Here is a 9,281-nt window from a genome sequence, read left to right as displayed (position 1 = left end):
CTGTTATGCTCTATCATCAGTGAGGTATTGGGCTACTCAATTTTCACAAGAGCTTCAGTGTTCCTGTACAGTAACGGTAGATATAGACCTGACCATCACTGTAGCACTCCATCCAGTCCAGAGCTGAAAATAAGTCTTGGTATCCCATCTTGCACTAGCCAGTGAGGCAATGTTTGAATGATCACTTCTATTATGTAGTTTTCTCTGTGGCTGTGTAACTGAATAGAACATGATCCTTGGGATGGGTTAAGCTCACTCCTCAGAAACCCATGCTCCACCAAGGGATCTAGCTCTCTTGGTACAGTTGGTAGCATGTCCATTTGCAGAGTGTGATGTACTGTAGAGAGCGTGGCAAGATCTTCACAGCTGCACATTATTCTTGTCTAATGTTCAGTTTTCTTATCTCAACCCTAGTCATGCTGCAGTTTGGAAGAGCATCTACGCAACCAGAAGAATCCGCAGCCGTACCTCCTTGCTGTTGGGCGTCAGAAGAGCAAGATCGACAGTTTCTACATCGTCATGGATCAGCATCTCATCCCATGCCAGGCAAACCGCTCACTCGGGGCATTTGATGAACTTTTCAAAGCACATTTTGTGTTTAATGTGTCTTACGATGCTGCACTTGTGAGCTTCTACACATTCCTGCAGACGACAGTGTATAACATTGATGTGGGGAAAATGAAGGAGACACCCAGAGTTAGGGAATTGAGATCCAGGCTGCTGAACCAGATCATAACTGCACTCTTTGAGTAAAGCTACTGTATACTGAGCTGTTTCATGTGTAAGAAAGCCTATCCCAGCAGTCAACTGTTTATTTCACTCCACTACAATTATTTGAAAACTTTAGTTCCTAGTTAGTTTGTAGATTTTGATTATTATATTACAAAATATACATTAACCACTTCACCCCTATATACATTTTGGCCATTTTAAAAATAGCAGTCTGCTCTTTTGAAATGAGACATTCTGCAGAATGATTACTTTCTACTTTTGGTACTGTAAGTACATTTTGATTCCAATACTTTGTACTTTTACTAAAGTAAATTCTGAATTCCGAACTGTTACTTGGAGGAGAATGAAGTGGCTATTTTGTTTAATGTTAAAATGCAGCTAAGAATTGTGGAATAAAAAAAAAATACTTGTTAGGCCAAGTTCAACTGGTTAATATATTTTTTTTTGTGTGGGGGGGGGTTAAAATATTTCTCAGTAGCCTCTATTATTTATATTTTGACATTTTGGAATTAAAATCTGAAAATAAATGTTTTATTTAAATAAGTGTTATTTGTGTGTTACTTTAACTCTGGTAAAGATTACATTTAACTCAGAACACAGTGTTATTTATCTAACTCTCGTAAAGAGTAAAACATTTAACTCAGAGCAGAGTTATTTATCTAACTCTGGTAAAGAGTAAACCATTAACTCAGAGCAGTGTTATTTGTCTAATTACTTTAACTCTGGTAAAGAGTAAACCATTAACTCAGAGCAGTGTTATTTGTCTAATTACTTTAACTCTGGTAAAGAGTAAACCATTAACTCAGAGCAGTGTTATTTGTCTAATTACTTTAACTCTGGTAAAGAGTAAACCATTAACTCAGAGCAGTGTTATTTATCTAACTCTGGTAAAGAGTAAACATTTAACTCAGAGCAGTGTTATTTGTCTAATTACTTTAACTCTGGTAAAGAGTTAAAGGAGGAACTCCTGGCGTAGTGTTAAATGTTAACTATTTACAAAGTGTTAATTTAACTCTAGAAAGTGTGGACCTATATAAACCCTGAAAAAGAGTTGAAATTGACTCTGTGAGAATCAATTCAACACCCCACTTTTTTTGCTGTAAGCTAGCAGCTAGCTAATGCTCTTTAATTAGTCCAATTAAATGTTATTGAATTGCATTAGGCTACCACATTGTTGTATTATCAGTGTTAATTTGCATAGATGTAATGACATTTCAATGACAAAATAACTTAAATGTTTGCTTTGTTGTCGTCGTCTCTTCTGACGGTCTTTAGCCTTCTTGCTCCTTTAGCCAAATTAGTGCAATTTATCTCAGCTGTGTGGATTTAGTGATTGACAGGCGAAGGATCACGTGTGCGCACCGCCTCCAGTCAAATCCACGTAACGTCACCGGATTCTCTCTGGTGTTTCGCCCCGGTGGGCGTGGCAGCATAGGTTTGTGTGAGTGAAACTCACATCGTACAGTGTTGCTAAACAGTGTTGCTAAACAAATCTACAAGGTATCCACACATTGAACTGCGAAACGATGATAGCTTGTAGATCAGTTTATTTTTGGGACGCGATCGATGAAGCAGTCGTACAACAGTTGCTAAACAAATCTACAAGGTATCCACACATTGAACTGCGACGCGATGATAGCTTGTAGATCAGAATTTCACTCAATTATTTTTTTATTGAGTGAAATCACAGCCACAAGACACTTTTCCCTCGTTGGCAAATGCAATTCCTAATCCCGATCAGCGTTGGTTTGCTTCATTGTTGACATTTACCCGGTGCGGTGCTTGTTTCAATACTGAGATGATCAGCACAAAGTTAATTGACCTGAATATTATGATGGTGAGATGACATGCAATATGTATCATAAATACACAGAGCCCCAGAACTGGGAACTCCCAGTCCCATTGAACCTAGTCCTAGACCATTCATATTTTATTTGGTTTTATTTATTACCAAAAAACTATTTACAGTTGATTTGGAATCTGTAAGAAAAAAGTATAGTAAGAAAAATAATGCTCAAAGCAGCAGCGTTCTCGGCTTGCGGGGAGATCAGTGGCAGAGGAAAAATGAAATAAGATTCAGTAGTCCAAACGTCTTTTCACTGTTTTAACATAACATTTAGACCTAACGCTAACATTACCATAGTTTAAAATGTCGGAGTCGACTGACTGAGACTGAGGCTCGCACTGGAGGAGGAGGCGGAGGAGCACAGCAGTCTGTACAGCCACCGACAGTAGAGAGCTCAGAACACCCATTTCCATAAAAATAACCCAATTATATAACCAACAGGCTCAACCTAGTGGTTGGGTTGACAAAACAACCCACCATTTATAAGAGTTTACTGTCCATTACGGTGTTCCTTCTCTTGCTCCAGTACCTCCAGCCCACAATGTATCCCTATAGCACATATCTTGTTGTCTCCGACTCCGGTGTGTGGGGACGTTGAGGCCTGGATGCCGAGCTTTCTGCAGTTCACTCCAGTTCACACACGTACCAGTGCACGCTCTTCTTAAAACTGACCAGGTGCAGGATGGGGTAGCACACCAAGGGTCCTATTCAAGGACCACATGCCCGCCCCTACTACCGTTAAATAGGGAGAATTGGAGCTGCGCACCCCCTATATGTTATTCTAGCACCTGCTAGCACCTGCGCTCCCCGTCCCCCATTATGCCGACGCCGTTAGTTGCGCGTGGAGGTGTGCCCGTGGGCGTGTTGTTGCTATCTCCCCCACATTGCCATTCTCAACCCACACATGGGTACGGCTTGTGGAGGGGGGATAGTGGATTCTAAAAGCACCCGCCCGTTTCTCAAACCACCCGCCAAGTGCACACAGACCCTGCAATGGCTTTGTGCGTTGGACTATGAGCCCTGTTGCCATTCAGCCTTGAGAAATAAGCAACCGCATCTATGAAAACAAAAAGAAGCAACTATAAGGCCACATGAGCACTTCAAACTACTAACTAGAGCTTTCATATCCCCTAAATATTTTAGCCCGGCTTGACAAATAATTGACAAATTAGACCCAGCCCAGCCCGTCAGTCATTTTTCTAAAGAAGCTTAATTGCTGCATTAAATCTTGGTAATTCGTTAAGAACAGGAGTCATTCCACCCTATTCCAAAAGTCTATATTTTATTTTAAAAACAGCTTGGAGCAAATAGGGCTATATAAATATATACACTGCCCCATAACCATTTTAAGAATGATATTCGGTTATTATACGAAATATACTTTTAATTGAGATATTTTCGTTTTTTCCATATTGCTGTCTGCATGTCTTAATAAAATCATGCTTTCAGCAAGCAAAATAAGCAGTAGGCTACAAAACAGTTCGGATTACTTTGTTTGATGGGAAAGAGTTTTCGTTGCCACTGTCGCAAAAATTGCTTGCTCAGGGTGGGATTGTGGGTCTCTTCTCTACATGTAAAGTGTCTTGAGACAACTTGTTGTGATTTGACACTATAATAAAATTGAATTGAATTGAATTGACATCCAATGTTACCTCGTACTGCCGCTGCCTGCTCTTGTCATTTGAAGAAATAATCCAATTTGTCTGAAGATCCATTATATGTCATGTTGGTTTAAACTTTAAAGAGTGCTGCGCAGTGACAGAAAACAGCTGGCTGATTGATTGATTTGACCTACTTTTGCGCTTCTGCCCTGATGATTAATTATTTGGCAACAGCTGTGTAAGAGTATAACTATTTTAAATGGCTTTCATATACTCTTGGAAAGCCGTTGCTTATTGGGACCACAATACGCTACAAATTAATTAATATATGAATTTATTTGGATAAAAAGGTCGACCCGGCCCGGGTCGGGTCCCGTTGGGTTTGGGCTAAAATCTTAAGCACTTACATTTTTTATAAGATGATCGGATCATCTAGTGTGATTTTAATTTTGGCTGCTGTGTCGTTAAACCCATGCTGCGGGTGAATATTATATTATATATTATATATATTATATTATTATGATATTCCCCACGTAAACGCTACGTTCATGTTTACTGTTAAAGGTTCTCAATCTTTTCAGGCCATCGACCCCCCAAAATAACCATATTTGAACTGGGGACCCCCCCCCCCCCATTTTGTTTGACTCGGTTCCACAGATAAATATTGTGAAAATAGCCGATCTACAAGCTCTCAAGGGTGGACGGTTGAGAGCTTGTAGATCTGCTATTTTCAAATATTTTTCAAATACTTTTACTTTTGATACTTTAAGTACATTTTGATGCCAATACTTTTGTACTTTTACTCAAGTCAATTTTGAATTCTGGACTTTTACTTGTAACAGAGTATTTCTATATTGCAGTATCGGTACTTTTACTTAAGTAAAGAATTTGAGTACTTTTTCCACCACTGCAGCACCGGTTTAAAAAAAAGAAAAAAGACGCACCGACATTCCATAGGCTAAATCAATGCATTTTGTCATCGCATCGCACACTGCTCTACACACTCTGCACAGACACAAGCACGCAGACATTTAGCTATTTTATGGATAAATATAGGCTATTAGATGTCATTAATTTATTTACCGCAATATTTCACCCGCGGTTTATCCGATATTAATTAATAACTATATTTGATTGACCCGAACCCACCCAAACCGCGGATCGCAGCAATGTGTCTGGGTTTGAGAGGATATGATTGATGTAAACTTAAAGTGTAGCTCTGTTCGGGATTACTGAACAAAGGTGGATGATGAAAGATAACGGGGACAATATGGATGTATAAGTTAACTTTAACTGCGTCACTTCAGAGGAAACTATGGAGCAACTTCACACCCCTGTTTACACACCCCTGGAATCCATTAGAATGGTGGAAATAGAACAATAACAGCCAAAGTGAGTACATATAGACCTTTCCTAAAACTGTTCCATTTATTATACCCATGTGCTACTGTATGTCAGTGTACCACCGCCCAGCCCTGTGGTCGACCAGCTGGAGGTCCATGGGTGCCTGTAGGAGCGTTGTGGCAACATGATGTAATTCATTATTTGGGAGCAGCCGGTGTGTACCAATAGTATAAATATTTTAAATGGCTTTAAGTTTCATAATATTCCGGATCTGACTAATATGACACGCTTATTGTTAACACAATAGGCTACAAATTAATATAAAAATGTATTTGGATAAATAAAATAAAAAAGAAGGAAAACAAGCCCAATGTGGCTTATAATAATCAGACCAGGCAACAGTGCAGAGGGGGAGATAGGCTAGAGCATATATTGGATCGGGGATGACGGCGGATGACGGCTAGCGCAGTCTTCTCTTAAAGGCAATGGCTTCTGGCACGGTGATTGGTTTTATCATTGTAACGCCCAAACCACACCTATGCATAATGTAACGGGGAGCGCAGGTGTTTTGCGGGGCGGGGGAGTACCACAGAATACCAAATTTTGTGGGGCAACGCCTCTTGCCTAGTCCGCACTCCGAAACTAGCGGTTTTCTCCAAGTGGTCCTTGAATAGGGGTCCAACTGCCCCGGCCCGTGGAATGTGAGACCGCCACGGCTGGTACGCGCAAACTCTGCACGAAGTTGTTTGAGTCTCTGTTCCTCTTGGGGAGGGTATGGAGTAGTGATGTGCGGGTCGGGTTTTTTCATGACCCGCCCCGCCCCGCAACGGAACCCAACCCGCCTCAACCCGCCCCGCGAACCAATATATAAATCTATGACTCAACCCGCCCCGCGACCCGCGGTGGAAAAAAACATGATAATCATCATCATAATAGCTCAGATTTATATAGCGCTCTTTTAAGTACCCAAAGTCACTTTAAATGTCCACAGTGCACAACATTGTCATGGGCTAAATAAACAATCATGTTGTTCAAAATAGGGTTATTATTTTTTTTATTGACAGCAAAAAGACATATGACTCGGCCTCTCTTTTTGAGAATCCGTTAGTTCTCTCTAGCCTAAACATAGCTCTGTCTTTCTGAGAAATATAGAAAAAAATAAAATAAGATGTCTCTTATTATGTATTCTTAAACAATCTACAAATGAAATTATCAAAAAGCCTCTATAGCATTAGGTCAGGGTACGCATAGAACATGAATGATACCTAGAACATGAATAGGTAAGCATGCGATAAAGAAACGCAGCAGGCCAACTTATTTTATAAACAATTATTTTTCAGCAAGAATTAAAGCATCAACCTGCATGAATGAGGCAAACCAAATTAATAGCCAATGTATTTGTGGATAGTTTAGCGTGTGTGTGTGTGTGTGTGTGTGTGTGTGTGTGTGTGTGTGTGTGTGTGTGCGCCATTATTTTACATCTCTCAACCCTGATTTCACTCAATAGTAATATATAACCTTAACCTATGTTGCAGCTCGGCTATACATGCATATACACCATATTAGTGTACTTTATCATGGCTGGCTGCGCTGTGTAGAAAAAGAATGGAATCCACAGTTCCCAGATTTAATCTATTTCGACGTGCTTCGAGCACGCGACCAGCTGAGAGGAAAGCGCGCTCACTAGATGCGCTTCTTGCTGGAACACACAGCACCGCTCTAGCCAGCATGGAAAGGAGCGGGAATGTGAAACGCTGCTCCTTCCAGAACTCAAGGAGGACCTCATCCTGACACTGGTCCACGGTGAAGTGAGCCTGTAGGTAACGCTCTACTTCATCTGGCTCGATCAGGTCTGGGGTGTCCTCCCACTCCACAAACAACCTCCGTCTTTTCACTGCAAGCTCTGGTATTAAAAAGAAATACAATTAACTGGCCGTCATCACAAATGACCTGGACGACATATTACTTTAGATAACTTTATATCACAACCTGGATTTAAGACTCATATCACCTTCTATTTCAGGAACATACTGTTTATGAACTTCAATAGCCTAAATTAATTTATTAAAAATGCAAGATGCGTGATGCATTTACCTTCCTCCAGAGTCTCCTCGTCCACCGGGGTGCTTGAAGCGATTGGGTCACCCATTAGTTCTACAAAAGGTAATACGAAATGAATTAACAGTTGGCCTAGTCATGACAAACGAAGGACAGCACACTTCTTGCTTTAAAGTTTAACACAAAGCTCCAACATGGTGATGGTGCTGACGATGCCAGAAAGGCCACAATGTGTTAATTTTGACTGCGGCTTTTTTGGCGTGTTTTAACTGCATGTTAATACTTTTTCGATAGTGTTTTATAATATATTGTTTAAACATTTTTGGAGACCTTTCCCCTGAAATAGCCCATAGCAATTAAAAACTAACTTATAGCTGATCAAAAATGTAATTAAAACTATAAGCCTTTTCAAAATGATAATAAAAATATTAATAATAATAATACTACTACTAATAATAATAATAATAAAGTTAATAAATCTTCTAAAGTTCTTACCCTCCACTGCGTTGTTGCTGCGGTTATCGGAGCGACGGCGATAAACGCTCCATAATGCCGGCGAGAATAGTGCTTGCTCCCCCACGTAGGTGGCTTCCATGTAGGCTAGGAAGTCACCTACTGCGGGGTAGCGACGAACCAGTCGGCAGGTCTGTCTGCTCATGGAAAAGACCCTGAAATTTTGCCTCAGGACGGCAACAGGGAGGTAGCCTGTAGCCATGGCTTTCCTGACCCACTCTTTCAGGTGCCAATCCCGCCCATATGGACCTGTAAAAAGTTGAGTGAAGAAAAAAAAGTTATTATTATTATTATCAATGTTAATATTATTCATTTTTTAAATTATTTTTTTAATTCTTTTTAGAATATAAATTGTACTGCCTAAATTCCAATAAGTCAGATTTGCAATCAGTATTAGAAATCTTTCCTGTCAACTGGGCTTTAGGATAGCCAGGCAAGATGTTGGCTGTTATTATTATTATACAGATTTTACTCACAACCATGCTAGACATAACCTACAACACCTCTAAATTGAAATCATTTCTTCTTCAACCTGTGAAAAAAACACACAAACTAACTTTTTGTTGTGTTCTGTTAATACACAATCGCTGACCTGCCAGACCAAGGTGCTGTATTTTACGCCACAAACTCTGACAGAGGTGGAAAAAGCATCCAGTAATGTGGGTTTCTGGCAGCTCAACCCGGAAGGTGTTCATCAGCCCATCTCAAAGTCCATCAGGACTTTGTCAGGGCTCCATCTTGTACATGTATGAATGGATGGATGGATGGACGGACGGACGGACGGACGGACGGACGGATGGACGCATGGACAGACAGATAGATGGGAGAGATAAGAAAGGGAAAACATGATTATTCTAGTTTCCACAAAATGTTAAAAAGCCAGGTTCAGTGAGATACAGTGAGCTTGTAGATCGGCCGTTTTCAAAAGGCCGAAATGTATATGCGCTGAAGTGGTTAATGTATGTTTTTTTTGAATAATAATCAAAATCTACAAAGTAACTAAAGCTTAAAAATAATTGTAGTGGAGTAAAAGTACAATATTTGCCTCTGAGATGTAGTGGAGTAGAAGTAAAAGTACAGAAAATACTAAATACTCGAGTAAAGTAAAAATACCTCAAAATTAATAGTTTTTCTCCTACTCTCAGAGACGAATATTTTACTTTTTACTACAAAAATTAACCACGTCA

The sequence above is a fragment of the Gymnoscopelus microlampas genome (genome assembly GCF_963454915.1).
Source record: "Gymnoscopelus microlampas genome assembly, chromosome: 1".
Taxonomy (NCBI): domain Eukaryota; kingdom Metazoa; phylum Chordata; class Actinopteri; order Myctophiformes; family Myctophidae; genus Gymnoscopelus; species Gymnoscopelus microlampas.
The sequence above is the reverse complement of the archived record's forward strand: the minus strand, read 5'-3'. Positions refer to the sequence as shown.